Consider the following 13,669-nt stretch of genomic DNA (forward strand, 5'->3'; position numbering starts at 1 on the left):
AGATGGACTGGATAGGAGATGGAGCTGTAGCAGGAGATGAGGACCCTAATAGTCCACACCTTTCAACACCTCTGTCCTGCTGACACCGTGCTGTCGCCATGTTGGCCTCCCCTCCATGTTTACAGCATCGTAGATGGACACTTAATGAATACCCGACGGGGACGAGTGTGTTGTTCATAAAAGCACATGACCGATCACAGGTTCCACTAGGGGAATCTGAAAGCACAAATTGGACATGGGGTCTGTGTGTTGTTTTTCATTCTTTTCTTTTTTTTTGTGGATGAGATATTCGAAGTTCAGAGCACTTCTTCATGCACAACTAAATAATACCCGGTGGGACACAAATGTGTTGTTTCTATAAGACCACATCTTTTCTTAACAGGACCACTCTGGACAAATATAATCCCCAATTGCAAGAGATCTATTGTGTGTTTGTTTGTGTTTGTCGTGGTGCACTTAGTCCACCCCTTACCACTGAGTGGATGAGGTGTGGTGCAGTTCCTCCTCCGATGGCCTGCGTCCCCCCCCAGGCCCTGCTCCTCCTCCTCCTCCACGCTGTGGTCCTCCAGCGTGCTGCTCATCCTCCGTCTCCTCCTCCTCGCCCTCTGCTCCAGGCACCTCAGCCTCCCCTGGGATCGGCTGATGAAGTCTGGCCTCAGCAGCTCCAGAGCCTCCTGGAGGTAATGGGTGAGGAAAACGGTTGCATGTGGGTCTCACAAAGTATTGGTGAACATCTCTGCGTTATTTTGGAATAGAATGTATTAAGTTGTTAAACTTGGGAAATTGATGCTGCTGTGTGCTGCTTATCAGACTGAAAGCTCCTTCCCAGAGTGGGTTTTGACAACAACCCTCGCACCTGCTCCTCTGGAACTCAATGTGTCATTCACAGGCTGAAAGCGGGGGTTTACTTATCCTTTTACATTACTTGGAGGAAATAACAAAGTAGCCTCCACCACTAATCCTGCATTCATGCGCTCATTACAATCACAAAATGTGTGACTCCCAGGACTAAAGATGCTGGGTTCGAACCCTACTATCGGCTTGTCTACCCTGCACACATTATTGAGCCAGATGCCCAAAATCCCCTACCTGCTCTTTAATGAAATGTATCTGTCTTCACTATCTATCCCATGATTTCCAACCTTGGGGTCGGGGCCCCACTTGGGGTCTTCTTTTCCACCGGAGGGGGCGGTTCGGTTCGGTTTGCAAAGGTGTGGCACGGATCGCGTTTCCACTGCGAAAAGTGGATGTGACCTGTACTGAGCCGTACTGAGCCGTACTCGTGTCGAATTGTCTCGCAGTACTCCTCCGTAGGGGTACTGAGATGCCTGAAAGGGTGCCTGCAAGCTCGAGCAACACACGCCCTCCGTTGATGGGTCGACAGAGTCGTCACTTCCGGACGACAGGGGGATAAAAAAAAAAAAAAAAACTGATTATTCTGGACAATGGACATGTCGTGCAAAACTTTAGCTTGGGCGAACCAGGAGGTGGACACGTTCCGAAACCGTTGCTGGACGACTTCCATGGTAGCTCTTGGTTAAATGTGTCGCGTTCCTCTTTCCATTGTTTTTATTATGCAGGCTACACTGTGTCGCGCTGCTATGATGTCAAGATGTTTACGTAGCTGCCGCGGCGATCGACATCTGGCCTACCAAAAGGGTACTGTCGGCGATGGAAAACGCGAACTCAGAACTGAGCTGGGCTATACCGCCCCGTCACTACCGGACTGAGTCGAACCGAACCGCACCCTCCGGTGGAAATGCGCCATTATATGAATACCGGTATGCAGGAGAATGCAGACAAAAGCTATAGATATTCGATGATCCATTTTAGTGAAGGTCTCATAGATGTCCTGTTTATACAAACTGCCAGCCTAATGATTAATAGCCACGAGCAAATCATTTAGTGTGTAGTAGAGCGATGTGATTACGTTCACCGGGACACTGATATTACAGGCAGCTGTTGATTGTGTAAAAACAATTTGTGTGGAAGCAGATGGACAAACGTTAAAGTCGGTGTCGCATACATTTTCAGAGCTAGAAATGTGATCACGTACCAAACCTGGTTGGGAGCCACTGCTAACTCCTTAAAGACAAGTATTTGTATTATCGCTTTGAACAAAAGCGTCTGGTAAATGATTGAATACATTTTATAAAAGTAGCACAATACAATTATTCCACCAGATACAAGCCTGGAGAAAAGAAATGTGTATATCCCTGTAATCTGTGGTTTAACCTTGAAGGATCCTCTTTGCTGACTTGCAGTACTGAGAGGCTGCAGGCCGGATGAGGAAACAGCATTCTGCTATGCTGGGGGATAAAGGTAAAGTCAGCTTCACTCACTGGCTAGATTCTGAATCCCTTAACATGTCTTGTAAACATGGAGGTTTTCTTTTTTACCTCACCCCAACTCGCTTGACTGTAGGTGTTTGTGTGTGTGTGTGTGTGTGTGTGTGTGTGTGTGTGTGTGTGTGTGTGTGTGTGTGTGTGTGTGTGTGTGTGTGTGTGTGTGTGTGTGTGTATATATATATGTTTAAGATAGTTAGTCGCCCTTACTCAAATTACAGTTTAAAAGAAGCAACCACTTTTGTAGAACAATAAATAAAGTTACATACTGGGGTCAATACTGGGCACTTCCATAGTAGACTTCTAGATTTGCCTCAATAGTTTTCTGCATTAAATATCAAAATATATGTTTTAAGTGAGTTATCTTCTTATCCGTCTTTGAGTAGATGTATGTGCAAAAGGTTTATGTAAAAGAGGCTGTCAGTGACCGACATACAGGAAGAGAACCTTTTGTCACTATGTAGTAAATACTCAGATACCTCTTTGATTTGTGTTTCAAAGACCGTTCTGACTCAAGTCAAACAATAAAAAATAATAACATGTAACGCCAACAAACGCTAACAGAGTTCTGTGTGTTTTGTGATTCCAATGTCATGAGCGCCATCTGGTATCTCCCATCTTTTCAAGGTTGTACTGTTCATTTATAACTTTACGCACACACGTACACACACACACACACACACACACACACCAAACCCACTCACACACATGCATGTACACATACACACACCCGACACATGCACACACACAAACCCAAAAGAAGCACACACACACACACACACAGACGCACATACACACACACACACACACACATATGCACACATTGGGGGGGTTATTAGCGATAAGTCGTTTGCGTTGATTAATGGCGAGCGGAACAGAGAGAGCAGGAGTCCTACTTTGAGGGTCAGGGGGTCGGGGGGGCTGTCCGGTGAGCAGGCGGTCGAGGGCGAGGGATTATAGCATGCCGTCCTCTGATTAAACACTGCAGCGGTCGCAGAGACACTTTGAGGTCCCTCAGGGTAAACACACGTTTGGTGTCCTTCTTCTCTCCGCCCTCTCTCTGAGTGCAGAGAGAGAGAGAGAGAGAGAGAGAGAGAGAGAGAGAGAGAGAGAGAGAGAGAGAGAGAGAGAGAGAGAGAGAGAGAGAGAGAGAGAGAGAGAGAGAGAGAGAGAGAGAGAGAGAGAGAGAGAGAGAGAGAGAGAGATGGTGTGGGGAAATTATTCATAAGAAAACAACAAATAATTATGCTACCTGCAACATCCCTCATAAAATTGGAGCGTGACAATGTCATTTATTTGTTAAATCATTTGTGATTGCTTATCTGTTAGGCATGCAAGAGGTAAATAGTAACAGTATTGTAAGAATGCAGCCAAAGAGAGAGTCAGGGGGCTCCCCAAACTGTAACTGTTCCTAATTAACCCTCCTCTTTTTATTGCTCTTTCTTAAGCTAATGTGTTATCTCCCCCTGGACAAAGCCCGCACAGAGGATTACATCACAAAGCCCCAAAATGAACAAATAATAATAATTATGAATAATACTGCTTCTAATAAAAATCATAATAATCATAATAACAAATCTGACTGCAAGTATTGCACCATAAATCTGTAATTTCACCCAATGTCGAGGTGAATGTGAGACTAGTGTTGTGTGTGTGTGTGTGTGTGTGTGTGTGTGTGTGTATGCTCCCAGAACGTGTTTAGTTTCCACACCTTCCTGCTTCCTATAACAGACTCACACGCCTAATCCGAGCTTTCCCCGATCTGGAGAGGTGTGGGGGGAAGAAGCAGACCTGGAGGTGACCCTGGTCTATCTCTGGCTCACAGAGAACCAGCCGGGGGGAAGTCAGGTGTGATGGATGAATAATTCAACACATGACCATGCAGCCATGCTTTAAGACTGTAAACCGATCCTTCTATGGCCGTTATCCCTTCGGTTAAAAAACAGCCATGTTGCCTTTATAAAATAAACACGGCTATATGTCTGACATTTACATACTACTATGGGAAAAAGACCACGGGATAAATAAGGTGACGTCTATGCTGTACGTGACGTGCAGAGGTCTGAGTTAAATAATAGGAAAAGAAAGAGCTAATGTAGAGCAAATAGGTAATCTAAATTTCACATTTAAGCCATAGTGGTGTTACCCTTTCTATAAATGTTTTTTTTTTTGTTCAGGACTATAGAATAATAAAATAACAAAATGAACAGAAGAATCATATTATTATTATATATATTATATAATATTTTTTAATATGTAGCTATGCATGTTTTTGCTCTCACCACTGTATCAGCTAATCCAAGATCCCTAATCCTTTATAGACTGACTTTAGCTAGTTTAGCACTACAGACACACTGGGCAGCAACAATTGCATACAAAACATTTCATTTTTGTCAATTAGAGAATGCAATGTTAGGGACTTTCCCTTGGTGGTTTTAGCTTTTGATCTCCCTTCTGAATAGAAAACATGGGAAACCTCAGAGTGGGAGATCACATTAAGAGATACATACGGTCTATCTTTTTATCAGCCGTCTGCGATAAACTTGCCAATCAGTGCCAATCGAGTGCAATCATCTCCCTACCTCCTGCCAGTTCAACCCCCTTTTACCAGAGGGATCATTAGTGATTAGCCGTTGATGGAATCAAAACTAGCACACACTTTGGTCCCTCAAAAGCACATGATTAAATAACATTGCCAAATTGCGACACTTCAACTGCCGTAAAAAAGAAAGCTCCAAATAGCTGTCAATGTGTATTAGCCAACTGTGATTTACATAACATAGGGTTTTAAGGGCTGTAGAGGCCCTCAGAGCATCACATTGCGATCATTTAAGAGGCGTCAACCATTTTTATATCAAATGGTGTCCATTTAAAAGACAAGAGCCAGAGCAGAATACTTCTACTGAGTGGCTTTCTTCCCACTTTTCCCTTTTTTTCATGAGAGAATCTCAACTCCCAAAATATGTCTGCCAAGGGAAGACAAAAAAAGTACATGGCTAGAAAATATTCCACGAATCAACCGTGCTTGTAAACTTCAGACTTTGTCTAGTGTGCTGGAAAGAAAAAAACGGGATTCAAACCTGGGCCGGCGCCGAAAGCCATGTGTAGTTTGAAATTGCGCTGGGAAGAAGAGCTTGGCTGGGCCTCATCTTTATTTCCTCCCCATGCCTCTGCAGGCCGCCGGCTGATGCCCCTGAATGACAATATTTCCAGAAGTGTCTCTGAATCATTTGCTTTGTAGTCAACACCCTGGGCCAATGCCGGGTCCCCCGCCATGTGGAGGCACTGTTGATTGTCTTGAGGGCCTCTGGGTGGGGGCCGACTATAACCGGGCGTGCTGTGCTTATGGCCGCCAGTGGGTGTCGGCTTGAACGCTCCACGACTACTGCCACCGCCGGCTTCACTGTCCGTAGGTGGTCTTTGACGAGGCGCAGCTCCAAGACGTAGAGAGCAGGTAGACCTGTGGAGACAGCGCTGAAAGGCTCTCCTGCTCTCTGGGCCCTCCAGATGAACCAGAAGAGGCTTGTCCCAAAACACCAGAGAGCAGGAAGATCTAAGCGGCAACTGGAGGTGAACCCAGGAGCGATGAAGCGGCAGGGAAGGAAGAGGACCAAAGGAGTCCCTTCTCATATCCTGGCCTCCGCCTGCCACCGTGACTCCTTTCAGGTTTTGTTTGTTGGAGGAGTTTGCTCGCTCGCTCCACTTTGCTGTAGGTCTCTGATGCTCTTTGTTGAACGTCGAATCACACCGCTTGACTTCCTCCCACCAACTTATCATGGGACTCTGTCTGTAAAGGTCCGGTTGAGAACAGGGGGCTCGCATCGACCGGCAGGCTGAGGTGAGTTTTCTGCTCCTGGAGGAGCAGAAAAGGGGGATGACTTCTGGGGGATGACTTGAGGCAGAGGACAAAGGTTGACCAGGACGGGACACACACTCGGAAGAGCTGGAGTATGACTTGGTGACGTTCCTCGTGGAGATAGTGATGGAGGAGAGGGCAGCGCTTTGGTTCCCTCGCCCTGCGACGTTGGGAAAACTGGCCGCCCTGAGCAGCTTGGTGCTTTCTCTGAGAAACGTTGGGTCTCCTTTCGTAGCGTTACTGCAAAGCTCCAGCCACGACTTTCTCGTATTGTACCCATCGCCACGATGCATGATGGGATATATTTCCGCTGAGGTGAGAAGAAGGCCTCCTCAAGGACAAGCTGTAAGGAGAAGGAACACATTTGACCTGTTAGCATGGCCAGCTATGCTGACACATGAGCTCTTGTTTCTCAAATAAATCAATGAGGTACCGTACAGTCTTTCGGGCAGAGTGAACCATTACACTAACCAGATCTTCATCTTAAAAAGAAAATCTTCCTACCATCTCAGCTTTCTATGTTGTCAATGGCCTTGCTAACCAATCTGACAAAGATTATAGCAAAGTAGAATGGAACTCTGCTCAGCAGTATAGCGATCAAGCTGCCTTGATCTGACGACCTGCACTGAAGCCCCTATTCATGATTGGATCTCTGTCCCCTGCATTTCAGTGTCGGAAGGGAATTAGTCAATACATGCATATAAAGAATTCAATAGGGGACTCAACTGATAAAACAGAAAGAATCAAATAAATATGGAAAATAATATTATTGTGTACCGGGGTGGCATGTTTTCTGAGCATGTAAGATCCTGCTCAAAGATAACAACAGATAAAATGTGGACATTAGGGATCAAACCCAGCAGCCTAACATAACCACTATACCACCCTTCCACTGCACACATCATGATCGTTTTAAAGCCCATAGCGTAATAACACTGCTCGGCAAAATAATCAAACATTTGGCTGTACTTGCATGTGACTAGCTTGTGTTGAATCCATATATCACCAAAGGTGGACCTAGCAGATGAATGTTGTTGCCTCAATGGCTCAACCTGTATGCAGTTAGTTATCATGATAAGAACAGGCGTGCGCCATGTTGTGTGGAGTGGGGGACCTGAGCAACCCTGAAATAGATCCATTACGTATTCACAGTTTAATTTTGTTTTGTTTTGTTTTTTTTAGCCCCATTGTTCCTTTGATTTATTTTTCACCACAACAGCAAGTCGTGTTGGAGGGGAAGACAGTTAATGTGAATTGGCAATACAGAGAGAGAGAGAGGGAGGGAAAGAGTGCACAAGAGAGAGAGTGAGGAAGACGGAGAGTGATGGAGATACAGAGAGCAAGAGTGAGAGCCAGAGCGAAAGATGGCACACAAGCAAGAGAGAGAGAGAGAGAGAGAGAGGGAGAGAGAGAGAGAGCACATTTGTGGTTTGGTGTCGATGAAGCGTTACTTGAGCCATACTGATGGGGCTGTAGGGGCAAGATAGAGTACACTAGGAAACACTGCCCTACAGAGAGAGAGCGAGCGGTAGAGTGACCAAGATGTATGCTGCCTGTTTTTTAGGGCCAGGGTTTTTCAAACCACATTCTGAAGTTATAGACGCTGTCTGTAAGGCCCAAACCACGCAGCCTTATCGGCACAGATGGAAAACAATGTTTTGCTTCCAAAATAGACTTGAATCCTAGTAGACTTGAAACACTTAGTTAAGAGGGAAAACACTGCAATGTGAATGGGGCCAACGCGTGGTTAGCTTAAAGGCTAAACATCAGATCTGGAACTCTACAAAATCTCAAATGATTGCGGTTTAAAAGGTTTTGTCTCCCCTGCTGCTCTTTCCAGTGGTTTTGTTTATCTGACAAATATCAAATATATCTATTGGTTAGCTGACTCTCTGCTGCAAGTTTTGAACACCAATGTCTGCAGTCAACCATTCATTCATGTTTTATACAATACTACACACTACAATAAGGGTACATTCATTTAACGTTAATTACTATTAGTTAATACATTGATATGCAATAACAAACAATTCACTTTTGTTAATTGCATGTTTACTAATGGAGTTAATGTTTACTTTGGTAATGGGGTTCATGTTAACTAAGGCATTAATGTCTACATTATTTAATGTCATGTTAACCCTAATCCCACCCCATTTACCCTTTACCATAATCATTATGCTAATGCTATGTAATAAGGATTATTAATACATTAACAGGTGATAATTAATGGTTCCTAGACCATAAATTAACTGTTTTTTAACTATTAGTTTGTAGTTTGTTAATTATTATCACTACATTAACTTATTTTAAATTCACTGTTAATTTGTCAAGGACTTAATAGTAAATATGTAACTTAACAGACCTTTTAAAACAATTAAGAAAGCTGTCATGTAGTAATCATCCTGACCTTAGCTCAGTGGAATGTTTTGACCACTTTGTAATCTCAGTGGCGGAATGTTCCAGAACTCCTGGGGAGATTTTCATGTTTATATGGTTTGACATCACTTCCCTAACTGGAGTTGAAGGGTCATTTCCTTTGAAACCATGCAGATTAAAAAACAGAACAATATGCACTGGCTGAGGAAGGGGCTATGAAACAGCCTAGCTACGCTCCCACACTAAAGTGCATGGTGTGTTATGCGCTTTTTAATGTGAAACTCTTATGCCCTTACATAATAAGTAATATTTGGATGTGATGTAACATCCAAACTTTTAATTCTAGGCGTCATTGTAGGACAAGTGTTGCCCATAATACTATGTATGGTTCTGCTACTTGTATGTATCAGGCCACATGGTCCATGCTCAATCGTAAGTCCCTTCACCAGTTTAGTCTACTACCCGTTCCTAACACCTGTGTTTGTCCCACGAGGATGCCTCCGGGAAAATTGTCTATCGTTTACAATTTAAGGTTGAAAGGATTTGAATATAAAAGACAAAGACCTATTGTCAAACCATCAAATGACTGAATATCAAGCGTGTATAACAAGTAACATTATCCTCTAAATCTTCAGTAACGTCAAACTCATTTGAAAAAGCATCCTTTGAAAGGATCCTGAATGATCCTACCTGACAAAGTGTCGACTCAATATGAAGGTTGTCGTGTGTTCCTCCTTCTGAATGGTTCGCCTCTCTGTTCTCCACAAAGGCCGAGCTTCTAGCTCCATCTTCTACACCCACCTGTGGTGCGTCTGATCGGGGCTGTCGCCATAGCCAGGTAAACACCTCCGGTAGCGCGTCAGCAGCGGCTGTGGAAAAAACAGCTGTGCTGGTGGGGAAGGGGAATAGGCAGGCGGACCCACCCCCACCCCAAACTTAGAAGCCGAAACAATGTAATTATTCAACTATCCCTATTGGTGTCCTTAGCGTAAACTGTCTCTCTCCCCCCCCTCTCTCTCTTTCTCACTATCTCTCTCCCCCGCCCTCCCGAGCGACAGCAGACGTCTCGGTTGGACACACACCGTTGGAAGTTTAGACTGTGGTCCATTAATTCCGGGCTCCCTCCACACGGAGCACCTGGCTGAGGAGGAATGCTGGATGAGGAGCCCATCGGGGATCCCACCACCAGCACCTCCACCACCACCACAACCCACCCACCCACCTCCTCCACAGCTTCCAGAAGCTCACTGACCATGCCCCCTTGGGTCTAGTCCTTCAAACAGGCCCCAAAGTAAGACTCTCTATTCCCCCCACTCATCTTCAGCTCCTCCTGCACTAGCTTTACCACCACCCACTGAGCCCCCTCCATCACCAACACCTCCACCATCACCACCACCACAACCACCTCTTCCAACTGTTTCAACCTGCAACACCAGTGAGATTCTTTATCCACCCCCCTTCCTCTCCAACACCATTGTCTCCTTCTCCTCCCACCCCCCAACCCCCACATTCGTCCCTCGGGCCCAGGCTCAGGTGGCGAAACAGGTGACGGCATCTCATGTTTCAGGACTTGAGGTAGTATTAAGTTATTAATGGAGTCAGCGGTCCAATGACTTCCACTGTTGCCTTAGTGACACAGCGCAAACTATCTATAATTATTTTAGGGGGGAGGAGAGTGTATAGTGGCTCCTGGGGGTTTGACTCCCAGCCCCAATGTTCTTTGAACCCCAGTTTCTGCAGTGTACCGGTAGGCATCCTTGAGCAAGATTCAGAGTTCCTCTCTACATCAGTATCTTATTTTAGATTTGTATTTTAGATATATTTTCTGCTTATTTATTTTGTAGTTTGCATTAGCTATGTTGTTTTAATTTTCAGTTTATGTTTCTGATTTTCAGAACTTTTTACAAAGTGCTTTTTGTAAAGAACTTTGTGAACCTTGTTTTGAAATGTTATGTAATTATAGGTTGTTGTTATTATGTACCTCAAACAAAATAATCATAGTCAATTTGGATAAAAGCTGCAAAATCTACAAAATGAGAATAGCAGAGGTTATTAGTACAGATGGTTTCCCAAAATTATCATTGTAAAACAGTAAACAAAAATGACGTTGAAGACCTAGATTTGGAAATAGTAAAAGAAAAATGCTGGAAGAAAAATAGGGAAAAAAAAAAGCTTGTGATCATTGCGGAAGTAACTATCAGTGAAATTTCTGTACATGGTATGCTATGACATATGATTTGCTTCGTGAAACCTAACCTAAAGTCGAATAGATGGAACTGCAAGTACACCCCCACACACCCGCAGTCTCTCTCTCTCTCTCTCTCTCTCTCTCTCTCTCTCTCATTCACACACAAACACACACACACACACACACACACGCACACACACACACACACACACACACACACACACACACACACACACACACACACACACACACACAAACATACACACAGGAAGGCAGAGTTCATAATGATAAATGATCAAGCTACACTGTTGGATGTTTTGAAGTGTAAAAATATCCCCAAAAGATAATAATATTGTTTTTTTTCTAACTATTGATTTTTGCTGGCCTACTTTAACTGGTTAGCCAATATAAACATTGTTGAAATAAGTAAGGAGATTGCATTTCAGTGATGCATATGGCACTCTTAAATGTGAACAATATAGACAATTATGTTGGCAAAACTTTATATGGTGAATATAATACACTATTAGAATTAGCAGTAATTTCCGCATAATTCCGCTGGATTAGTGCCAGATTCTGCACCTGGTCTGGAAATGATTATTTCTACCAACCCAACTATCAAGAAGTTAGTATATTGTAGAGCATCTCAAACTCTTGCATCACAATTTATTTTAAATTGTAAGGATTCATATCAGGGAGTATGTTAGAGATATCATTTATTTGCCCAAGTTTGGTGTCAATTTATACTTGTGTATGCAATTACTTTTTCACCAAAAATGTATAAACCCCTTCCAGAACTGAAAAAACAAGCAATAATGATACACACACACACGCACACACGCACACACACACACACACACACACACACACACACACACACACACACACACACACACACACTTGAGACAGGTTAAGAAAGCTAAACCATGTGAAGTTGTTCAGTATGCCAGACTATTTGTGTTACTTTCATATTTCAGATCTCCGTACACCATGAACCGCTGTTCAAGTGTATTATTCTGTAAGGAATTTGAACACAGAAACTCTGTGATCGTCAGTCTTCTCCTTGACCTAGCTGTGACACCAACAGAATGAAGATTCATGTAGTTCATTCATCATGGTGAGACTGTATTTTTCTTCAACCAACTTATTTCTTTTTTTTTTATGGAAAGCCTATATTTAGACAAAATGTAGCATCTGCCAGCCAATTATTAAAGGTCAGCATTAACCTCTGGGGTGCTCCCCTCAATCCACATCTTCTGCATCGCTAGGTCTCATCGAGGTACAGATACTGTGTGCATTCTGTGTTTATTCATTTGATCTCCACTTATGTATCTGCAGTGGTCAGTTCCTTTTCAGTGAGATGAACGATAGTTCTGTCCTTCTGATCAATGGGGCCGACCAACCAACAAGCCTAATTAATAAAAAATAGAAAAGAAAGATAATTATAGTTTGATTTTATTTGTGTGGGCAATGAAGCATTTGGTGAAATGCCGGAACTAGAGAGAACAGTGTTGGTGTCTGGCAATGCTCAAACTAAAACGGTGGCATTTCCTTGGCCGTATTAAACATTTGACACTGACCTTATGGCGCAGCGTTGGCTGCTGCTCCCTCACTGTGACCTTCATTACTTCAACATTTACTAATTGCCTTTAAAGAATTTTATTCACAAGACGGGGGTGGATCAAATTAAAGGCATGCATTATTTCTGCATGGGGAGGAAGTGGGCCCCATGGAAATCCCACAGAAGTCCTTCACAACTGAATGGTTTCACTTTCACTTTACAACACTTATGCATCACGTTTGCAACTCAATGTTCACAAAACAAATATGTGGGGGGACGTGCGACGTCTGGCCTGCAGGGGGAGTATGGGCAGGTTGGGAGTGCACGGGATTGGCTGGGGGGATTGGACCTGATTGCGAGCAGGTGTCTGCACTCAGGCCAATCAGGGAGTGTGTACTTATGTGCCTGCTTTGTGTTGTAGTAAGAAAGACCAAACCCAGGAGCGAACGGACCACGAAGGTCCGGAGCGAGTGGAACCTACCCCGATCCACCGAGAGACTGCTCTGAACGGACCCTTTTGTTGTATTTTGAGTATTTCTGTTCCCGGTTAAATCAAATAAACCGATATTCCGCTGAGAGAACGACAACCCTGCCTATTCGCATTACTCGGAACCCGTTACAACATAACTGGAGCTTTATAATACATGTTTGAAAGGTGTTTGGTATCCTTGGACCAATGGGGTTTGAGGATGCTGGAGTAGAGCCAAAAACAATTCAGATTTTATCGCCATGACTCAAATCAGTTTTGCCAGCCAAGTTGTGATGCATCATTAAAGATTTCGGCCATAAAGAACCTCACAATTATAATTTTTTGCGCACAGGATTATGACTCATACAAACAAAAATTGTAATAGGGTCACTCAAAACGTGGTGTCAATTTTGGCAAATTTTGGTTGATTTAATTTGGTCATTGGGTAAGAAATACATAAATAGAATTCAAACACAAGAAATGGCCACCTTCATTTCAGAAGTATATGAGCATAGGACTTTATTTGAAACAATGGTGATTTGTCATTGTTTAGTAATTAATCGTGAAATTATGTCATTATGGGGAGAGATTTTTCATTGTTCATAGCTGCTACAGCGTTTCTCATGTGAGCCATAGCCTCGGATAAGGTATCTATTTACATTTATTTAGGTTTACTTTTTTTTGTATAATTATTTTTATTTGATTTAACTTATTTTAACAACAAGCAAACAAACAAAAACAACAACAGACAAGAAATAAGAAAGAAAAAAAAAGTGTTTATGTTGTCCATTATTTGACCTTCAGGACATCCTCTCAAAAACATGTTGAAAATATATCAATAAAGCCCTGGAAACAGTATTTCCTGCTCTATAAA

The sequence above is a fragment of the Pollachius pollachius genome (assembly GCF_949987615.1).
Source record: "Pollachius pollachius genome assembly, chromosome: 2".
NCBI lineage: Eukaryota > Metazoa > Chordata > Actinopteri > Gadiformes > Gadidae > Pollachius > Pollachius pollachius.